Source organism: Plecotus auritus, assembly GCF_963455305.1.
Source record: "Plecotus auritus genome assembly, chromosome: 1".
Lineage (NCBI taxonomy): Eukaryota > Metazoa > Chordata > Mammalia > Chiroptera > Vespertilionidae > Plecotus > Plecotus auritus.
The window spans coordinates 19,179,805-19,203,134 of NC_137770.1; positions in this window are offsets into that span (position 1 = coordinate 19,179,805).

Sequence of the window (23,330 nt, forward strand, 5' to 3'; positions counted from 1 at the left end):
TGGATCCTTGACACCCCTTCCCCACTTCCCCTCTCCTTGTCTCCAAGTTGCTCTACTGCTTTGTGTCTTAATTTTAAAGCAGGAATTGTAGGTATAGACTGTGAATTCCCATGTGGCAAAAAGGACTCATCAGAGGTCAGCTGACCCTTGAACAACACAGGCTTGAACAGCATGGGTCCACTTATATGCAAATAGTTTTTCAGCAAATGTACAGTTGGCCCTCTGTATCCCTGGTGTTCACACCCACAGGTTCAATCAAACTTGGATCAAACCAGTATTTTTTAGAAATATATTTTTATTGATTTCAGAGTGGAAGGGGGAAGGAGGGAGAGATAGAATCATTGATCAGCTACCTCCTGCATGCCCCCAACTGGACATGTGCCCTGACAGGGAATATCAAACTGTGACCTTCTGATTCATAGGTAGATGCTCAACCACTGAGCAATGCTGGCTGGGCTCAGAAACAGTATTTTTGATCCATGTTTGGGAATCTGCAAATGCAGAGGGCCAATTCTATGCATTGTTCTATACCATTTCATGTGAGCTACTTGAATACCCATGGAATTTAGTATCCACAGGGACCTGAACCAATTCTCCATAGATACCAGTGGAGTTAAGTTTTGGGGGAGTCAAAAGTTATACTCAGGTTTTCTACTGTGTTGGGTGCTAATGCTCCTAACTCCCACATTGTTAAAGCATCCAAAGAAGACAGAACTAATAGATTCTACATAAATTTATACAAGAGTAGATTTATTGTAGAAATTAGCTCCTGCAGATCTGGAGGTTGAGAAGCCCCATGATTGACCATCTGCAACCTGAAGAACCAGGAAAGCCAATAGTTCCAGTTTGAGTCTCCGGACAATTGGAGGTATAACAGTGTAAGTCCTATCAGAGTCAACAAGCCCAAGAACCAGGAGTGCCAATGTCTGGAGAAAAGATAGAAATGTTCCAGCTCAAGCAGAGAGTGAATTTGTCTTTCTCCTACCTTTTTTTGTTATATTTCAGTCCTAACGGATTGGATGATGCCCACCCATATTGGGGAGGACCATCTGCTTTACTCTGTACACCAACTCAAATGCTGATCTCTTCCAGCAACACCCAGAAATAATATTTTATTAGCTGTCTGGGCATGCCTTAGCTCAGTCAAGTTAACACATACGATTTACCATCATACCAGAACACTACTAAAAGACTGTGTTACTTCCCCATAGCCCTTTTTGTTCCCTCTCTGTCCTCCCTTTAAAAACCTCAGCCACCGTTTTCATAGCTGGAGTTGTGTTCATTTTATACAGGAGTTTCTACCTTATTGCAGTAATATGAATGAAATGTCTTGCAGCCTTCAACAATTATTGAGTGTGTTTTCTCTTTGCTATTTCAATAGCAGACGTTGGCTACATAGAGAGCAATGCATTAGTAAAGCTTGTAAAGGATGTGGGTGTTATTCATGCATAATGTAAATGGCAAATGGGAGAGCATATTCATCTATAGAGACAGCCACAACTTGGGTTCTGCCTGTTGTCATGTGTGCATGTTGGCCCACTCTTCTCAGATTTTCTAATTTTTTAAACATAATCAGAGATAAGAATTTTTTGAAATAGTTACTGTATTTTAAAAATTATAACTCAAATTACTACACAATGAATTAATAAGTACTGTATATACCCACATACATACCAAGTTTTCTCATTTATTCTGGCAGGTTATGGATGAGAAAGTGTGTGTGCATATTTTAAAATCCTCCTGGATTATAGAGAGCCAGAATTTTTTAAAAAAGTGTTTTTAGTTATTGAATATAAATTGCTAAGCTCACTGTTGCATCAACTTGAGGCAATATTGTAGTCAGAATCACACATATGAGATACCTGTTCTATAAACTAATGGAGAGATTCTATCTCTGGAGCTGTAAACTACCTCTCAGTCCTAATAAATTCATTTGGAAAACAATCTGTTTCTGAGATATGGATAACTTGTCTGAATAAGCAGAGACCTTACGCTTGGCAGACACCATGCTGATTGCTGAGGCCACCTCAGTTATTGGGTACCTGCTACTACTACATAGCTACACATTCTTAATTTGATTATATCTGATAAAACTAGAATGCTCTGTTTACTTTGTGTTAACATGGTGCATTGTGTTTTATCACCAAATAAAGGATAAAAATCACACTAAGGCATCTAATTAAAACTGTAACTAGAGCAGGATTTGTATTGAACATTTTATATCTTCTGCTGAGGGTTGCTTCTCCTTTCCCGTTGTCTCGCCTCTAAAAAGCTAATAACTTTTTTTCCTTTCTTCTCTCTCCACTGGTTTCCTTTTTATGTTCTTGTATGTCTTCCTCCTTTCATTTCCATTGCCTATTATTAGAGTTTAAAAGTAATTATTATCATAGTAATGTTTGTGAAAGAGGTCGCTTCCATTTTATACCTAGCATAGGACTTCCAAGGAAGCTTTTTAAATGAATCATAGAAAATTTGGGGAACAAGCAATACTTGATATTGGACATCATGGTTGCTTGCACAGTATGCATCCCACATGCCCCCCCCTAGGTAGTTTGAATAAACATCCCCATCTCCAGTTTGATAGGTAAGTCTTATTTTTTTACTTATTTTTTTTTTAGTCAACATATTGGTTCTTAAGCATTTGAATCAAGAGGGAAAACCTAAAATTTAGTGGAATAATAAAGGGGAAAAGCTGTAAAGAAGGAAAAGACAAAACCAGGGACCTGGTGGTGCCTATCTTTTGACCATAAGAAAAATCAACTGGAGACAAACCAGACTCATAGGGTAGAACAGAGGTAAAGAAATTGCAGAGAAATACTGCTGTTGTCCTAAACCTCAGGAATAAACGTTTAGTGGGAGAGCTTGCCTATCCTTTTTAATTACATGGGACAATAAATAACTTTTACTTAAGCCAGTTGGAGGTGAGTTGGCTATAATTTTCAGACAAAAACATTTAACTGATAGGCTCTCAGTGCAAAGTCATTTACAATGTTTAAATGTCTCCTAGGCCTGCGAAGCTTGACTATGGATTGACTGAATATATCAGTTTTGGCACTGACTAGCCAAGTGGCTGTAAATAAGTTACTTACCTTCTCATCACCTGAGTTGTTTCTTCCATATAATGAGTATTATAATATCTATTTTACAAAGATGTTGGAACTATTTGATAAAATATGTAAATGATTAGAAACTATATACTATACTTGGTAAGAAACATGAACAATTTAGAAAAAAATGGAACTTGGTTGTCTATGAAAGTAAAATAAAAGCAAATATTGACAATGCTTCTTCAATTCTGCCTAACCAAGGCATCTTTGCCAACTCACTACCAGTAACCTTGTCACCTTAGCAAGAGCATTGGAAGTTAGTCAGTCAACAAATATGTATTGCACATTTCTATGTTAAAGCTATAGCAGTAACACAATGAAGCTTATCTTCCAATGGTGGCAAACAATAAACAAGATGCACTTACCATATATATACATACATTAGATGGTAATGAGTACTATAGAAAAACATTAAGCAGGGGAAAGGAACAGATATTTGGGGGAGGAATCTTTATTAACCTACTCAGGGAATTACTCTCAGAAAATGGAAGACGTGTACAAGTCCGGAAGCAGATAAGAGAGTGAGCCCTGCAGTTATCTAGGGGCAGACTATACTGGCGGAGGGAGCAATGTATAGAAAGTACCTGGGGCAGGAACAGGCTTAGTAAGTTCAAGGAACTCAAGGAGACAGCTGAGCAGGCATGGATGAAGGAGGGGATGAGTGATAGGCTCTGAGACCATGAAGGTGATAGTCCCAGTGGTAATAGAGACAAACACAATGCTGATGCCATTAAACATAGGACTCAGCTAACTTTGTTTTAATTCCATCATGTAATAACTTTTTTGTTATTAAAATATTATTTTACATTAATTTTAAAATTATCAAATAGGAAAAAAAGGGAGTTTATTTCTTTATTGCCATTGCCACTAATTTCAAGGAGACTTTATTCTTAACTCTTTCTTCTCATATCACTAAATAATATTTTTGTTTAAAATGTTTTATTATACATGTTCATTAGAGAAAAGCTAAAATACAAAAAAAGCATATATAAGAAATTGAAAATCAGGTTTAATCTTATCACCACAATAGCCAGAATAAAATGTTGATGCCTATTGTGTGTGTGTGTGTGTGTGTGTGTGTGTATTTGTTTTAGATACAAAATTTGGAACATTGATTCTATATATTCTTTAAATAATATTCTTAAACCATCCCTGCATAATGTAGCAAGTTTAAATAGTAGACATTGACTTATTACTATATTATACTGGTTGTTTAGTGTCCCTTTTCTGTTCCCACTTCCTTTCCTCCTCAATATGATAACTTTCTTTTCCAAATTTTATAATTATACTTTTTAAATAAAAGTTAAAATATATACATCTTTATTTCTTTCTCTGGTAACTAAATACATTATTTCCTGATTTTTTTCACTTTGGGAATTTAGGCTATGGGCAAGTCTAATTCTTTTCTCCAAACTCTCCCCACTCCCTCATCTAGGAAAGTAGGAGATTCATGAATAATGGACACAGTCCTTAATCTGGCAGGAAATTTAGTATTAACAATGGGGATAAGAATCACTCATCTCTCTTTTCCCAACCTTTTTCCAGATGCAAAGTGACCTTTCACTGGAAACATGGACCTCTCAAGGCCAGCACACTGTGCTTGCTGGTAACAGAAGGGCCCTTGGACTGGGGCTTAGGGATCACTTGTTTTCTCCTTCACCTTGGAGGCAGGAGGGAAGAGCTTTCTACTGACCCCCCTACCCCACTTGCTGACCATGTGAGCAAGCTGTGAGAGCTATTATTTGAGACATATGGCTAAGAAACTGATTCGACTTCATGAGCATGCAGGAAGAATATTTACTCTGCATATGTTATATTTTACTGGCCAGTTAATAAAAATTATTTTTTTGTTTTGTTATCTTTCCACTTTTATGAATAGAATTTTGTAATGGGACATAGGATTATTTTTAGTAGAACTATCCTATAAGGCTACCATTACAATTAAAGAGTCTATAATAACTATAAAAACAGCAAAAAAACACACAGTATTACTGTAACAAAAACAGCATCACTGCAAAACAGTAATGAGAAACATATTTCAAAGTGTATATAATTTTCATTACTTTAGAGTACCTTTTCACTCTAGAGCATCCAAATTTAAACAGTGAATTCTATGGACCCCCCATTTGTAGGTGAAGGGGTTGATCTTTATATGAGAATGGGGGTCGGCTAACTAAGGCCTGCCTCATGGCTTTTGTACACTCCATGAGCTATGAATATTTCTTTTTATTTTTTTAAATGGTAGGAAAACAGACACAAAGTAATACTTCTATTTTTTAACATGTGAGAAGTATAGAGAATTCAAACTTCAGTGTCTATAAATAAAGTTTTATTGGAACACTTCCTTGAGCTTTGAGTTATGTATTATTTATGGCTGTCTTCTGACTACAAACGTAGAGTTAAGTAGTTGCAACTAATGTGGCCTAAAAAGCCTGATACATTTACTGTAGTTTGCCAATTGGAGTATTCTGCTTCCTACAAGAATGATCTATCACTATATATTAAAAACAACCATAGTATCCTTGTGATATTGGTTAACTTAATTATTTTTTGTAACATAAAACTGGGTACTAAAATGTAAAATTACTGAGATTGCAAATAAGAGGACCAGATCTGGTTCTTGGTAGATTTACCAACTTGAGATCTACCCAAGAAGGCTTTGTAGGATTTTGTATGCTAGACTTTTTCTCTATCACCCAATACCTTTTATGTATATTTTTAAAAGACATTCTTTTTTTTTCAAACCTTTTCCAAGGACATACTTTTAAAAATTAATTTTAAAGAGAAGAATGGAAAAAGAGAGAAAAAGAAACATAGATTCGTTGCTTTCCATATGGGACCTGACCAGGAATCGAAACCCACATCCTTCTCATGTATCTCCAACCACCTGAGACTTGGCCAAGGCACTTTTTAAAAAAGCATTTTTATTGATTTCAGAGAGCAAAGGAGAGGGAGAGAGAGATAGAAACATCAATGACGAGAGAGAATCATTGATCAGCTGCCTCCTGCCTCCGGCTGGCTTGATCCACTGGGGATCAAGCCAGTAATCCAGGCACATGCACTGTGACCTCCTAGTTCATAAGTTGATGTTCAACTGCTGAGCTATGCTGCCCAGGTGGCCAAAGCATTTTTAATTTGCCATTTTTTACTACACTATTTGCAGAAATACTCTAAGTCTCATCTACTTGAAAACTCAGAGCTCTACAATCCCTTCTGATAATAAGCATGCTAAATTATCAAGCTTGTAAAGTCGTGTTACATATAGCATGACAGGCCTGCCCAAGTACCATTATTCATGCACTATTTAAAATAAGAGTAGATCAGCAAGGCTTGCTAGGTATTCCACAGAGAAATTGTTTTATTTCAATAGTAGAGGGAAGAAAAAAATACTTTTTTTGTGTTATGATCTTCAACATTTGGGCCAGTGTGGGATCACTACTATCAATTTTCCATCTGTTTAATGGCCATCTCAGCTACTTTATGCTTAGCTAATTAAAATTAAGTGCGAATTTGGGCTATTATTGTATAGATATGGCACCATTCAAACAATTGATTTAGATAATTAAGGAAAGCAAATTTAGTTTAGAAACTAATGCCAAGGCCCAATGCATAGAGGAAAAGTGGAACAAGACTCACTTCAGTCATCTATTCTAACAGAGATTTATCTGCAACATATTTTATACTTAATTGTAGTTGCAGGAGATGGGGCCTGGGCTAGAATTTTCTAGTATAGTTGGCCATAATATGCAAGACAAAAGATTAAGGTAACTGCAGCATTCCAGGATGTTAGGGTATATTCAATATTCAGCCCACTATAATTTTAACGCATGACTTAAATGTGTATGTCACTTTCTTTCAATAAGTGTAGCTGCTATTTAGTGTCGTGTTATGCAACAATAATAAACATGGGCTTGGACTCACATTGCTTGGATTTGTTCCTAACCTTAGCTCTTAATGCTGTGCAGAGGAAAATTACTCTATCTCCTCCTAACTTCATTTTTCTTTTCTTTTCCTTGTTTTAAAATACTTTTTTATTGATTTCAGAGAGGAAGGGAGAGGGAGAGACAGAAACATCAGTGATGAGAGAAAATCACTGATCAGCTGCATCCCTTACACCCCCCACTGAGGATCAAGCCCACAACCTGGGTATGTGCCCTTGAGTGGAATCAAACCCGGGACCCTTCAGTCTGCAGGCCAACACTCTATCCACTGAGCCAAACCAGCTAGGGCCTAACTCCATGTCTTGTACAAGTTAATAGTTTGAGAGGATTAAATGAAATAGTACAGGTAAAAAGCTCAGAAACACTGTACCATAACTATTATTTTTCTTCTGCACAACCTTCAAGGTAAGACTAGCAGCCATTTTGCAAAGGAGGAACCTCCTGACTAGGGAAGTGAAGGGCTGCAGTAATACAGCTTATGGGACACATTGAAGAGTCAAAGACAAGATAGACTGATGCTAAAACTTCCCTTTTTCCTTCCCATTTTAGCACATTGGCTCCATTTATAGATTCATCCATTTACATAAGCAGTGTCTGTGGCCCACACATCAAAGATTTATAGTACCTAACCAGGTTTCCCACCGTTGCCAAATTTGATTTGTTTAAATTCTGATTTTAACAGCTTTCCTGATAATTAGATGTTATTAAGGAGTTTTTGGAGTATAAACCCATTATTTTTAATCTGCAAAGAAATGAGGTATGGAATTGCACAGAGCTGGAGTTATTTTTGGTGAAGGTAGCTTCTAGCACTCATCTAATTACACACAGTGCAAGCCAAAAAAAAATCATCCATATATCTCTCTGTTAGAGAAAGAACAAAAGGAACATTAGAATAAGTTCTTAGGCTTACTTGGAATTCAAGAAGCGAGGGGAAAGCATTTGGATGCATTTTAAGAGATAATTGCTACCAAATAATTTATGGGTGCAGAGCCATACCCAAGGAGAAAATACCACTAGTTATAACCTAGTAAATTAAAACCAAACAGTCTACATGCCTGGTATCGTGTTTAAGATTAATTGGATCATAGCAGAAAGTGCACATTATGAAGATCAAATACTAGGAGAAAGTCATAAAGTTTGAAAACATATCAACCTGTCTTCATCCCTGCAAATGCCTTTTATTTATTATCAATGTAAACAGATGTTAATGATATTGTAAGAGGGAGAGAGAGAAGGACAGAGTTTCCCTGAAGATAAAGGAGAAAAATGATAACAGAAAATCTTATAACTTAGATTTACCAAAAACATATTTTCCAATCTAAACCCAAAACTTGTTTGTTTTCTCTGCATTAAGACTAAAATTCCATTCCAAACTTTAAAGACAAACGCATGGCTATGGTGTGAGGTGGGGAGAAGAATGGAAAGGGAGGGGAGTTGGTTTATACTATTGTGTCTACTTATTAGCAAACAATGTTATATTTATTTGGCTGAGGAGCACATTTTCCTTTGAACCGTGCTATTTAGGACAAACTGTATTGCCTTAATGAACTTTTACTGTAAAATAATGACTTAAGGAATGAATGAAAAAATACTAGTTAACTCTTGTCTAGGACCCTTGAGTATGTCTTCCTTCATTTTCCAAATGAATGCTGAAACCTATCACATTGTAGCTACCATCATTCTAAATCACATTGCATTATTAAAGGATCTGTCTCATTTCAGGTAACAAAATCAGTCAGAAAAGGAACCATGCATACATCTTAGAATGCCATCAATAGTCAACATATATTTGAAGAGTAAAAAAACTAAGGATATGTGAGAAGGTCCACAATTTACTAACAATAGGGTTGTTCAACCTCAGTGCTACTGACACTTTGGTCTGAATAATTATTTGTCTGGGGAGAGGGAGAACCTGTCCTGTTTTTTTTTTTTAAGATGTTTAGCAGTATCACTTGCCTCTATCTACTAGATGCGAATATCACCCTCCTCCAGGCATACATTTAAAAGTGTCTCTAGATATTGCTAAATGCCCCTGTGTGCAGGGTGAAGGCAGATAGGTGGGTTACAAGTAAAAGTATCTTAGTGGAGAACTTCTGACTTAGAGATTAACATTTTAATTATGCATAGAATACTAGATAAGGTTGTATGTTCCGTTTATTTCTGTTGCTTCTGTGTATTTCCTCTATCAATCATACGTCTCTCTTTTTTTTTCTCTCTCACTCACTACACACACACACACACACACACACACACACACAGCTCATGAAATCTATCCTAGCTGGGTAGAATATAAATTCAAATATGCCTTGCAAGTCAAGTTAGATAACTCTTTTCTTTTCCTCATCCAGGAAGCATTCATTGAGACAAACAAATCCTATACATAAGCAGCCCCCTTTGGAAAGAATTTGTACTGTATGTATAGTTGGCATTAATACAAGTCTTTTTGATAAACTTATGTGGGTGGAGTTGGATGATAGAAACAAATCACAGGTAGGCAGGATAGAGGGAGCAATCCACAAATTAGACTAAATAAGGATTCACAATTAAAACCTTAGTATAATTCAAAATTTTACTCCAGTTCAAAACATAAGAAAAGAAAGACCAATAAAATAAATAAAAGAATTGGAAAAGAAGAATTGCATTGTGTGCTTTTCTTTACATTTTTGTACATTGACATAGGATAGGTGCTGAAAGTTTTCACGGGTATGAAGAGTGTAGGTTCTTTTGATGTGGATCATCTCAATAAGGGTTTACTAATCTTTTCTCTACCTAACTCTAACCTAGATGCTGAAAGTAAAAATTGTGAACAAGCTCTGTTCTCTAAGATCCCATATGATACAGAGTTTAAGGATTTCCGTGATTAAGATCTACTGTCAGAAAATGTTTTTAATTTTTTGTCACCTTAACAATGGTGACCATGAATTACATTACATAGCTCTTCAAATCTCAGTTTTCTCAGGCCAAAGTGGGGATGTGTATGTTTCATGAACATTTCTATTGTCAACTTGATCAGTTAAGTTGATAATCATTTATTCAAATCTTCAATCCCTGCTATATTTATATAATCTTCTTTTGTAATTATTATCTTTTTCTATACATTTTAGGGCTAGTGGATTATATTATTTCTGTAATGATTTTTAGAGCCAATATCCAATTTCATTTTCATTTCATTATGGAAATGGAAATTAAAATGACAATGAGATGCCACTACATACTTATTAGAATGGCCAGAATCCATAATATTGACAACACCAAAGGATGACAAGGATGTGAAGCAACAGGATCTCTCATTCATTGCTGGGGGGATACAAAATGGTACAAACACTTTGAGGACAGATTGGCTGTTTCTTACAAAACTGAACATTCATATACCATCCAATCCAGCAATTTTACTCCTTGATATGTAGCCAAATGAATTGAAAACTTCTGTCTGCACAAAAACCTGCACATAAATATGTATAGCAGACTTATTCATAGCTCTCAAAATCCTTGAGACAACCAAGATATCCTTCAGTAGGTGAATATATAAACTGTGGTACATCCAGACAATGGACCATTATTCCACACTAAAAAGAACTCAGATATCAAGCCATGAAAAGACAGGGAGGAATTTTAAATGCATATGACTAATTGTGTAAAAAGCTGGTCTGAAAAGGTTATATTCTATATGATTCCAACTGTGTGCCATTCTAGAAAAGGCAAAATTATGTAGATAGTGAAAAGAAAAGTGGTTGCCAGGGGTTGTGGAGGTTGGGGAAAGATGAATAGGTAGAACCCAGAGAATTATTAAGAAAGTGAATTACTCTGTGTGATATCATAACAATGGATAAATGTCTTTATACATTTGTGCAAACCCATAAAATGTACAACACTGAGAGTGAACCCTAATGTAAAATATGGACTCTGGCCCAAGCTGGTTTGACTCAGTGCTAGAGCTTCAGCCAGTGGACTGAAGGATCCCAGGTTCAATCCCAGTCAAGGGTACATGCTGGGGTTGTGCAGGAGGGAGCCAATCAATGATTCTCTCTCATCATTGATGTTTCTATCTCTCTCTCCCTTCCTCTCTGAAATCAATAAAAATATATTTATTTTTTTTTAAATATGGACTCTGGGTGATAATGATGTGTCAGTGTGGGTTTGTCAATTTTAACAAATGTATGTACCACTGTGATGGGCATATGGATAATGGGAGAGGCTCTACATGTGTGGGGGCAAGAATTATATGAAAACTTCTGTACCTCCCAATCAATTTTACCATGAACCTAAAACTCTAAAAAAATACCCTTAGAAGGGAGAAAACCACAACCAAACCTGAATAGCTTGAAATTGACATGTCAGCAGGCTGTGGGGTTTTCAGGACCCAGATACAGGCCATTTACACTAAAACACTAATTGTAGCAGAATGCTCAGTATGAATCCACTTGCTTATTATTCAGTGGCACTAATAAATCAAATTATCCAATGACAGCTGTGAAAAATTGTATTTTTCCTTTATGAAAAAGTTCACAGAAAAATGTGAACAGTTGGCAAATTAAACAAAAAAATAGTTGCAAATCAAACTGGAGCAGATTTTGTGATTTTGACCTTTCCTTCCCCACTCCCCTGTCACCTTAAGCTGGTAAAACACACATAACACTTATTGAAAATCCTGACAAGTCCACATTAAGGAAAAGTGATTTCCCTTCCCTCTCAGCCCCTTCAAAAAAAAGCCACTTATTTTGATAGCACAATCAATGAAATACCATTTTTTCCCCAGCCAGTCAATTTCCTTTATACATGTTTCATTTAAAAACCAAATGTTTGGCATTATTTTGCTTTAGAAGGTTATTTTCACCATCTTTCATTTCTAAGCACTGTTGCTATGAAAATAGATTATAAATTACTATCTCTGAGTATAGGAGTTAATGTAGTTCTTTATTATAAAGGGTGTTGTCTAGCGTTTCTTTTTTAATTGTTCTATTGTATAGGAGACTTGAGTAAGTGAAGCTTTATGAGAAAGACTAACTTAATTGGACTATTCAGTGTTAAATTTAATTTTGAAAAAATAAGCATTTATTTATCCATCTATAAAACTTCCAGTGAGAGCTTACTGTATTCCATATTCAGTATCATGAGCACAAAGATACTACCTAGAGAGATCGATAGCCCCTCCCCACCATGAGAGGACACAGTGAGCAAGGTGCTGGCTATGACCCAGGATGAGGATACTCAACCAATCATGCCAGTACACTGATCTTGGACTTCCAGCCTCCAGAACTGTGAGAAATAGATTTCTGTTGTTTGTAAGCCAACCAAATGAGTCTGAGGGATATTGTTATAGCAGTCTGAATGGACAGGTTAGCATCAGTAGATGAAGCCAGCTAACTTCTACTGATCATTCAAGTCTCAAAACAAACATCTTTTCTCCAGAAACACTGACTTCTTAATCCCAGTTCCCCATACATTGTCCTCCAGGTCATCTTTGATCATGGGAGAATTATTATAGCTTCATCTATTGTCCCTGAAAGTGGGTAAGTCCCACAACAGCAGGGGCTCTGCTGTCTTGCAATGATTCTCAGTATGTCCCCAGTGCCACAGTGCCTGACAGTAGGCCAGGAATATTTATTAAATGCATCAATGGAAAAAACAGTAACTAGAGCTTGTAAGAACAAGATCAAAAACCATTATACTGAAAGGTTTACTGAAGGTGATGGGGTATGTGGCCAAGGATTTGTGATTTGTTTAAAATCTATGCATATGCCCTGGTCACCAGTGTGGCTCATTTCATTGAGCACTGGTTCAATTCCCAGTCAGTGTGCATGCCCAGGGTGCTTGTGGGAGGCAGCCAATCCATGTTCCCCTCTCACATCTCTCTCTCTCTCTCTCTCTCTCTCTCTCTCTCTCTCTCTCTCTCTCCACACACACACACACACACACACACACACATCAGTAAACACATATTTGAAATAAATAAATAAATAAATAAATAAATAAATAAACAAACAATAAAATATATGCTCAGATTTGCTTTCTGAACAGATCTTAATTGTTAATGGGGCTACACATAACAGGAAAGACGTAATAGGGAGGAAGGTTAAACAAGAGTTAGAGAATTAGTTAATACCCTAAAAATAATCCAAATAATATAAGTGAATAACAGGCTAAAATTGTTACAAACAAACAAGCAAACAAAAAGCATCTTTGTGTAGAAATTCTTAGCTTCATGTGGCAGGGATTGCGGCTCCCAATGTACCCCAAGAGACTACTGAAGTGCCTGGAACATAAAGGGCATTTGCAAAACATTGTTAGGTGAAATAATGAAAACAACAGCTGACACTAAGGTTTCACTCTCTTCTACCTATTGTCTGTTTTTATCCTCATCAACTCTGGGAGGCATTTTATATTTCTACCCCTGATCCCTGCCCAAGGGAACTCATGCAAAGAAAGGAAAAATAACATGAACACATTTTCCCAGCAAGTTAATGTTGGAGCTGGGATTTCAAACTGGAGATGGCAGATTCCAAAACTTGAACTCTATCCTGCTGATTCAAGTACAGACACCCACCAATTTTTAATATCTTTTTTAAACCTTATCATTACCTAGCTCTTGGTAGGCTTATGTATTACTATATTGGTCTGGGTTCTTCATACAATTAGAACCAATAGAATATAGAGATGTATAAGAGATTTGTTGCAGGAATTGGCTCACATAATTATGGAGCCAAGTAGTCCTATGATTTTGCTATCTGCAAGCTGGAGACCCCACAAAGCCTGTGAGGAATTTTCAGTCTGAGACTGAAGATCAGAGAACCAGGAGAGTTGCTGGTATAGCTCCCAGTCCAAGGTCAAAGGCCTGAGAACCAAGGAAGCCAATGATGCAAGGCCAATCTCAGTCTGAAAGCCTAAGAACCAGCATCAATATCTAAGGGCAGGAGAAGATGGATGTCCCAACTCAAGCAAAGAAAGCAAATTCCCTTGGCCTTTGATTCTATTCAGACCCTTAAAGGACTGGGTGATGCCTAACAGCACTGATAAGGTACATCTTCTTTACTCAATCTACTGATTCAAATGTTCATCTCTTCTAGAAACACCCTCATAGACACCCCCCAAATAGTGTTTGTTTTTTTTTTGTTTGTTTTTTGTTTTTTTGTTTTTTTGCCAGCTCTCTTGGTATCCCTTAGTCCAGTCAAGTTGGCACATAAAATTAACCATCACACTCTCTTAAGTTTTTCTAGGCAGTTTCTCATTTGCAATTTATCTGCATTGCCTATTATTCCAATTACTAAGGCAATGTAACACTTTATCACAAAATGTGTGGTGGTTTAAAACAATGACAACATTTATTGTATTCATTAATCTGCAATTTGAGCAGGCTTTGGCAAGGAGAGCTCTTCTCAGCTTTACTTGGCATTGGCCGTGATGCTGAGATGATCTGAAGCCTTGCTCACCCACATGTCTGACTGGCAGTGAGTCCTGAGCTGAGACAGTCAGCTGGAACAACTCCATATGGTCTCTGGTGGCCCGGCCTTCCTCATAGCATGGGAACTGCATTCCAAAAGTAAACATCTGGAGACAAAGAAAATAGGGAGGGAAAGAAAAATCAGAGAGAGAGAGAGAGAGAGAGAGAGAGAGAGAGAGAGAGAGAATATTACCTCATATGAACTAGCCTCAGAAGTCATACAGTATCTCTTTTGCTATTCTAGTTGTTAGAATGAGTCATGTATACCAGCCAACACTCAAGGATGAATCAGATGCCATCTTTTGAAAAGTTATACAGTTGGTGCATATGGGATCTGAAATATTGCTATGGATATATTGCTATAAATACAACTGGCCTCACCAACCACTGCACAATGGGAAAATCCCTTTAGAAGATAGAATATGGATTTTTTTACATTTAGAGAAAGGAAAAATTCTTTATGAGTACTAACAATATCAATAACATATTTATTCAGTGCTAGTACTCACTTAATCCTCATCTCCAACCTGTGTAGTAGATCTAGCTCTTGGCTCCATTTACAGTTGCAGAAAGAGAGGCACAGAGATGTGAAGGATCTTGCTCAGTGTTACCCAACTAGTCAGTATGAAGCTGGCAGTGAAGTCCAGGACTTTCACTTCCACTTATAGATCTTACACATCACTGCTTTCCAACAGGTAAATCTCCTTTCCTCACATACACATTTGTCACATGTTCTAGACATCCACACTCCTTTGTTCAATAATACTGACAATATGCCCATTTCAAACCTCTGCGAAGAGAAACCCAAGCAACTGAATATTATGTATTTTGGCAGAGACAACCATTCCTTAGAAGGCACTAGTAGCTACACATTTACAATTCATCACTACTCAAATAAGAACAAATAATTGAAAGTGTAAGATGTGGAGTAAGAGCAAAAGATAAATTTGAAATGTTTTTCTAAAAACAAAAATATTTTTTATAATAACAGATTTAAACTCTTTTCTTCATAACCTGACCATCACCTGTATGAAAATTGTAAGGAAATAGGGGATATTTGAATGAGATAAAACTATATCTTGTTCTCAATTGAAATGGCCTCAGGATCTCTTATTGAAATACATACTGTTCATGAAAGCCTAAAATATTTAGTCAGGTCCTCTGAATTAATATTGGGTGGCCAATATTAATGCAGATACATTTTAGAAAAATTTTCTAGCTCTCAGGAATTAGCCATTACCAGGCACCACTTCCTTTACAGAGAGACATTTGTATTGACTATTATAATCTTGATAATTAACATCATTGAAAAAAATACTAATTTCTTAGTTTTTCAGCATTATAGTCAGCATTACCATTATCATAAAAATAATCTAATGACTGGCCTTTTACATCTGACATGTATAAAATAAAGAGAAATAGTCTAATCACACAAATAAAATAATAGTTATTTGTAAACATGTTGAAAAGATTCATATTTTGTGCATCTTTTTGAAAACTGAGATTTATGTACATGCACTGATTAAAAACAACTAAACTTTTGTCATGTTGTTATTATACAATCTGATTATTTAATCTACAATTTATAGTATGTCTAGTGTAAAGAATTTATCACTTGTGATTTGATATTTTAATACTTATGTAAGATATATTCTGTTTTAGTTTGACACAAAATTGTTAAGTTAAATAGGCTAGCATTGTTCAACATATGTTGGTTGTATTTCAGAATAATTTGGCCCCCTTTAAAATGTCAAATTGTTGAATTGTTTTTTGAAATTTCCAGTAACTCACTCTGACAATCTGGGTTGTAGGTGAGATGGATAATCAGAAACACCTGGATCAGCTATTCTGCCATCAAGAGCTATCATAAAAGAGAGAGGTTTACAGATATAAGTTTATAGAATTTTAGAATGACAAAATAGCCCACAGGCTATATAACCAAACTGACATATTTCAAGGATGAGGAAAATAAGGTCAAGAAAAAAGTTACACAAAGTCAAATAGTTAATTAGTGTGTAGTCAGGATAGAATCTGAACCTCTATTTTCCCATTCAGGGATTTTTCCAACTATGCCCTGCATCTGTAATATTTTGAACAGTAAAGACATATATATACTAGAGGCCTGGTGCATGAAATTCATGCATGGGGGTGTGTGTCCCTCAGCCCAGCCTGCATCCTCTCCAATCTTGGACCCGTCGAGGGATGTCCGACTAGGGCCTAAACGGGCAGTCGGACATCCCTCTCACAATCGAGGACTGCTGGCTCCCAACTGCTTGCCTGCCTGCCTTCCTGATTGCCCCTAACCGCTTCTGCCTGCCAGCCTGATCACCCCCTAACCATTCCCGTGCCAGCCTGATTGATGCCTAACTGCTCCCCTGCCAGCATGATTGCCCCTAACTGCCCTCCCCTGCAGGCCTGGTCACCCCTAACTGCCCTCCCATCAGGTCTGGGTCCCTCCCTAACTGCCCTTCCCTGCAGGCCAGATTGCCCCCAACTTCCCTCCTCTGCCAGCCTGTTCACCCCGAACTGCCCTCCCCTGCAAGCTTGATTGGCCCCAACTGCCCTCCCTTGTAGGCCTGGTCCCTCCCAACTGCCCTCCCATACTGGCCATCTTGTGGCAGCCATCTTGTGTCCACATGGGGGCAGCCATATTTGACCACATAGGGGCAGCCATCTTGTGTGTTAGAGTGACAGTAGATTTGCATATTACTCTTTTATTAGATAGGATAGAGGCCTGGTACACAGATGGGGGCCAGCTGGTTTGCCCTGAAGGGTGTCCTGGATCAGGGTGGGGGTTCCCTTGGGGTGTGGGGTTGCCTGGGCGAGGGGCCTGTGGTGGTTTGTAGGCTGACCATGCCCCCCTGGCGACCCAAGTGGAGTCCCTGGTATCTGGGATTTATTTATCTTCTATAATTGAAACTTTGTAGCCTTGAGCAGAGGCCAGGGCTGGCCAGAGCAGGCGGGAAGCTTGGCTTCCTCCATTGCTGGGGAAACCCAAGCCTCCTGCTTATGCCGTGGCTATAGCCATCTTGGTTGGGTTAATTTGCATACTCACTCCTGATTGGTTGGTGGGTGTGGCTTGTGGGCATAGCGGAGGTATAGTCAATTTTCATGTTTCTCTTTTATTAGATAAGATATATATACCAGAGGCCAAATGCACAAAATTTGTGCAAGAGTAGGCCTTCCTTCCCCCGGCTGTCAGCACTGGCTTCCTGCTGGCGCCCAGGACCCGGGCTTCCCTCGCAGCCCCAGCTTTGTCTAGTAGGTTGTCTGGAAGGATGTCCAGTCTAATTTAACATATTATGCTTTCATTATTATAGATATATGAAAGAATTGGCTCATGTGAATGTGAGTCTAAAACCTTACAGGAGAAGATGTGCAAATTATCCAAAAATATACTACTTAGCCCTAGCCAGTTTGGCTCAGTGGATAGAGCATTAGAGCATTTGCCTATGGACTGAAGGGTGCTGAGTTCAGTTCCAGTCAAGGGCACATGCCCAGGTTGCAGGCTAGATCCTTTATGTGGGTGTACAGGAGGCAGCCAATCAATGATTCTCTCTCATCACTTACATTTCTCTCTCTCTCTCTCCCCCTTCCTCTCTGAAATCAATAAAAATATATTTAAAAATATATATACCACGTAAAGTAATTAAAAATATAATAAAATGCATTAAGAATCCTATAAAATATGCAAATTAATTTAAATAGTTGTAAAGCTTTGTAGTAATTAAAGAACAACTAATACATTGAGAGATACAGTTTCTTTAATAATTTGAAAATATGATGATTATGTTCCTTCCTATTAAAATAATCTATAATTCAATTCTAGCCAAATTTCTATCAGAATCCCTGTAGAACCTATAAAGCTAATTCTAAAATTTAGGTTAAACAGCAAAATTTCAGGAATAGTAAAGGTAATACTAGAGAAGAACAGTCTGGGAGTAATTTGCTGTCAGATAACAGAGCATATTATAACATTATAGTAATTAGAGAAATAAGACCATCATGCATTGTTGGGGTTTCAAATTATATATTAAAATGTTACAGTTACTTAGGATACACAGTTTGGTAGTTCTTCAAACAGTTAAACATAATACTACTATCTAACTCCAACCCCTAGTTATAGATCCAAGAGAAAGACCCACACAAAAACTTGTAAATTAATGTTTATTGAGTTATTCATAATAGCTCAAATGCCCACCAACTGATGAGTGGATAAATAAAAGGCAGTATATCTAAATAATTATTACTTAGCAATAAAATGAATGAAATATTGCTGCATGCTAAAACATGGATCAACCTTAAATACATTATTCAAGTAAAAGACACTTATCATAAAGGACGCCATATTGTGTGATTCAATTTCTATGGAATTCAGGAAATAGGGAACTTTATATATAAATAAATTAGATTAGTGATTTTTTTAGGCCAGGGGAAGAGATGGTCATATGTAGAAAGAGTTTGGGAGTTATTGCTCATGGACGTGTGATTTATTTTAAGAAAGATAATAGTGTTCTAAATTAGATCACAGTGATGATCATACAGTCTAGTGAATAAACTAAATATCATTTAATTATACCTTAAATGAATGAATGGTGTGGCGTATGAATTTTATATCACTAAATAATTACTAGTGCCTGAACATAGATAAACAAAAAGAAAAATTAAACGGAATCAAGAGCCTAGAAATAAAAGCACTCACATAACTAAACTTGATATAGCATTGAGTTTTCAAATCAGTGGGAAGCATGGAGAAATACCAGTAAATGCTTTGGGTACAGTTTTTTTACTTATATGAAAAACGTGTGAAATTGGATTTGTACCTTACTTTTGGCAAAATACCTTATTCTAGGAGGAAATCATAAGTAAACGTTATAAACAAAACTAAAAAATGTTTGTGAGAATTATTACAAACATTTTAGAAGAGAATTTGGAATTATTTAGCACATTTGAAGATATCATAAACAGTAATTAAATTTCTAGATGTAGTCCCTAGCAAAACTCTTGGACATGTATAGCAGAAGATATTTACAAAAATGTGCATGCTATTATTGTTTGTAATAGTGGAAAACTAAAGAAACCAATAGAGTATCATTGGGAAACTACATGGTAACATGATAACTCAAACATAATATTGGAATAAAAGAGAAAGTCTAGAATAACACAGCAAGTTAGTTTTTATCTATCAATGCCAAAAATATACCAAAACTAAATAATATATTGTTTAGGATATAGAAAAGAATGTTCAAGGGCAAGAGAGTCATGGGACTAAAGTCAGGTGTATTGTGACACCTGGAAGTTTCTGTAAAGCTTTGTTGTAGATATAGAGATGTTTGCTTTATTATAATTTTCACTGTTTTAAAAAGAGCAATGGATTATATAATCTGTTGCATGTATAATTATTATAAAAATAAATTTTTTTTTGGTATAGAGCTCTCAATTGGATGATGAGGAGGTGAGATAATTTGTATAGAAATTAATTTTAGAAACTCAGAAATTTTAATTAACCTATTTACTTCAGTCATCTTTATAATTAGTTAAGCTATATTATCAAATATTAAGTATATATGGGATGTTATCTAAATATAAATACTGTAATTAAATTGCATAATGTTTACTGGTAAAGAGTAATTTTGAGTACAAAATTTTAGTATCTTACAAACTAAGAGAGAATCCTTTCATTCCTTAAAATAGATCACAGAACTATTCTTTATCCATTCCTCTACCCCACAATTTTGTTTTGTTTTGTTTTGTATCTAAATAGCATCTGATTGTGGAGAGGTCAAGACCTTCCTTTTGCTGCCTGCCTTCCTGATACATCAGAATAGACAAATAGGTCTAGGTGTCTTAAAGACCTCACTATCTTAATTTATAAATTCTTATTGATGACAGTTACCATGTTATCAGGGTAATCATTTTAACTTAAAAAAAATCCCATCAGAAAAAAAAGTGAATTTAATATAAATTAGCTCAAGTTCATCTTTAATAGTCACTCTTTATATTCTCAATGAAATGTTTCCTTAAAATCAACTTTTCTAGAACATGTGATAAGAAACTCAATTTTAGCATTGATTGCTTCAGGATATGGAAGCAGTTCAACATTTCATTCATGAATTTTAATCATACCATTTGTGAATAGTTTATGGTGGACTGGCCCAGAGCCAGGTTTCTGTGCTCTGATCATGCACTTAGGTGATGATGAGGTTCCCCTTCCATATGGCACATCAAGGAAACAAGACTACTCTACTCATCTAATCTATTTTGCTAGAATAATCTCAAGTTCATTATTAGACTTTACCTCTTCATCAACCTCTCATTACCTATTCTAGTGAGTGTCAAATAAAAAATTCCTATGTGGAATGTTCATTTTATAAGAGTACCAGTGAAGTTTTATACAGTGAAGCTTTGACAATTAATCAGGCAATACAGATTTGTATAGGAGTACTAGATCTGAAAAGAGCTATGAAAAACATGGCAGAAGAATATAAATGAGAGAGAGAGAGAGAGAGAGAGAGAGAGAGAGAGAGAGAGGAATGGCTTTATTTTTATTCTTCCATGGAAAGCTTTTACTGGTATGTTTCTACAATTTACTCATAGTGAACTCATTTATTAATTCATTCATTCACTAAGTCAATAAATATGTTTTGACTGGCCAGTGTGGCTCAGTTGGTTGGGTGTCATTCTAGGTCAGGGCACATGCTCAGGATGTATGTATCCCTATACAGGGTGTGCAGGAGACAGCTGATCAATTTATTGCTCTCACATCAATGCTCATCCCTTCCTCTCTCTCTAAAAATCAATTTAAAATCTTATAAATAAACATGTTTTGAAAGTGAGTATGTGTCCGGAAATTGTATTGGGTACTACATAAAGTCCCTAAAGGGTTTCCCAAGAAATTTATCTGTGATGTCACTTAATATAGAGGTTTAAAGGCTATATAACTTTAATAATGGGATTAAAAAAGATTAAAGAAGTTTGCTACAAAACTTGCCACAGAGGTTGAAAGTTCATATAACCTAAACAAATGGGTTGAAGAAAGTGAACATTTGTTTACTGCAGAATTTTTTCATGACCATTGATATATAAATATTCATCACAAATCTCCAAAAGAAGTATATTTATGTGAGTTTTTCTAAGCTTATATGATTTAACAATATTTATGTCTTTTATTTATTACAGACAATATTTTGTACAGCAAATATTTCCAGGGTAATATAACTTAAAATTATTGGTGTAATAAAAGGTTTGACTAAAGATTTGGTTTACTCCCAATTTTGTGTTAGTAGAGACAAGACCAGGATTTGGATTTGGGTAGATCTAGGGTCAAATTTGGGCTGTTGTTATGATAGATATGTTACATAACTGAGTCATTAAAATTATCTATATATATGATACAAATATTTTAAATAAATGTTTGCATAATAATGCACCACAGAAAGTGTTTAGAGGGTGGTATTTAAAAATAAATTAAATTAACCAAAGGCAGTGCCTTTCATATAATAGAACTTTAAAAAATTGATGATGATGAAGAAGAAAAAGAAGATGAAACATTCTAGCAATGAAACACAGTATCCCATATGCCAGGAATGGATCTTGTGGCCTTATTTGGCTTTCACGGAGTAGTACTTTTAGCACCAGAGATATGAGCTATTATTTTTGGCTTGTTTTCCTGGTTATATTGTATATTTAATTTCTACTTTTCTCTTTGACTGATAACCATCTTGAGTCATGGCCAGTCTTCTGGAATCTTCTTCCCTTGCCTAGTGCTTCCAAATTTGTGCTTGGTTAGCACTTTTTTCCCCTCCTTTATCTCTCCATTCTTAGAATCTTTTTAAAACAGAGAGAAGTTCTTCCCTGCTACAAGTTTGGAATAACCTCTGATTGTCTTACCCTTTCTCTTGGCATGGATTGTCTACATCATCACTCAGTCAATTGTTCAAAAAAATCAAAGCTAGTAATGTGATTAAGTGCTGGAGATTGAATCACATATGACTATGTTTTCAATATGGCAGAGCAATTAATACTAGTAATCTGTCATGAAAATCTCATACCCTCCCATTTTCATGCATGAAGAGAAATTACTATCAAATAGATACAGGTCTATGTTAAACAGAGAGATAGGGATATACTTACTGGTAACCTAAAAGTAACAGACCAAAATGAAAGGCAACACGTGTTTATCTGAGATCAGAGAATTGCAATGTAGGGTCCAGATGCAGGCAGAGACTCAAACTGTGTCCCAATTTCACAGTGAATCCAAGAATTTTTTATGAAAAAAAAGGAAAATAAATACATAAATAGAAGAAAGGAATTTAATAAACTGGGTTACTCTTGTGTTAATAAACTGGGTTACTCTGTAACTATACATGGATGGTTACTGATTCTACCTTCAATAAGAATAACCATATTCAACAGTTCTTGTGGTCAAAATGCCTGCATCCCTAATAGATTTGAACACGGTTGTTGGGAAGACAATTTTAGTTTGGTCCAATCAAAAGGTATGGTCTAGTTTTAAAGGTCCAAAGGTTCAAGGAATAACATGTGAAAGGCAGTCCTTCTGGAAAGGCGGCTCTAGCTCCACTTTTAAATGGCTCCAATTATGTCAACTTTTCACAATACAAAAGAAGAGAAGCTGCCTTCTGCATTCACTGTTCTGAATATGCGTGGCATTTAACACTAACATCATTACCTGTTGTATTCAGTGGTTCAACAATTATTTATTGGATACTATTATATACCAAACACCGAAAATAAGAAATAAATTTTTGAAATAATTTTGGATATTTTAAACTTAAATCATACTTTTAAAATACAAAGGGTTATAACTTCTTTAATGACTTAAAT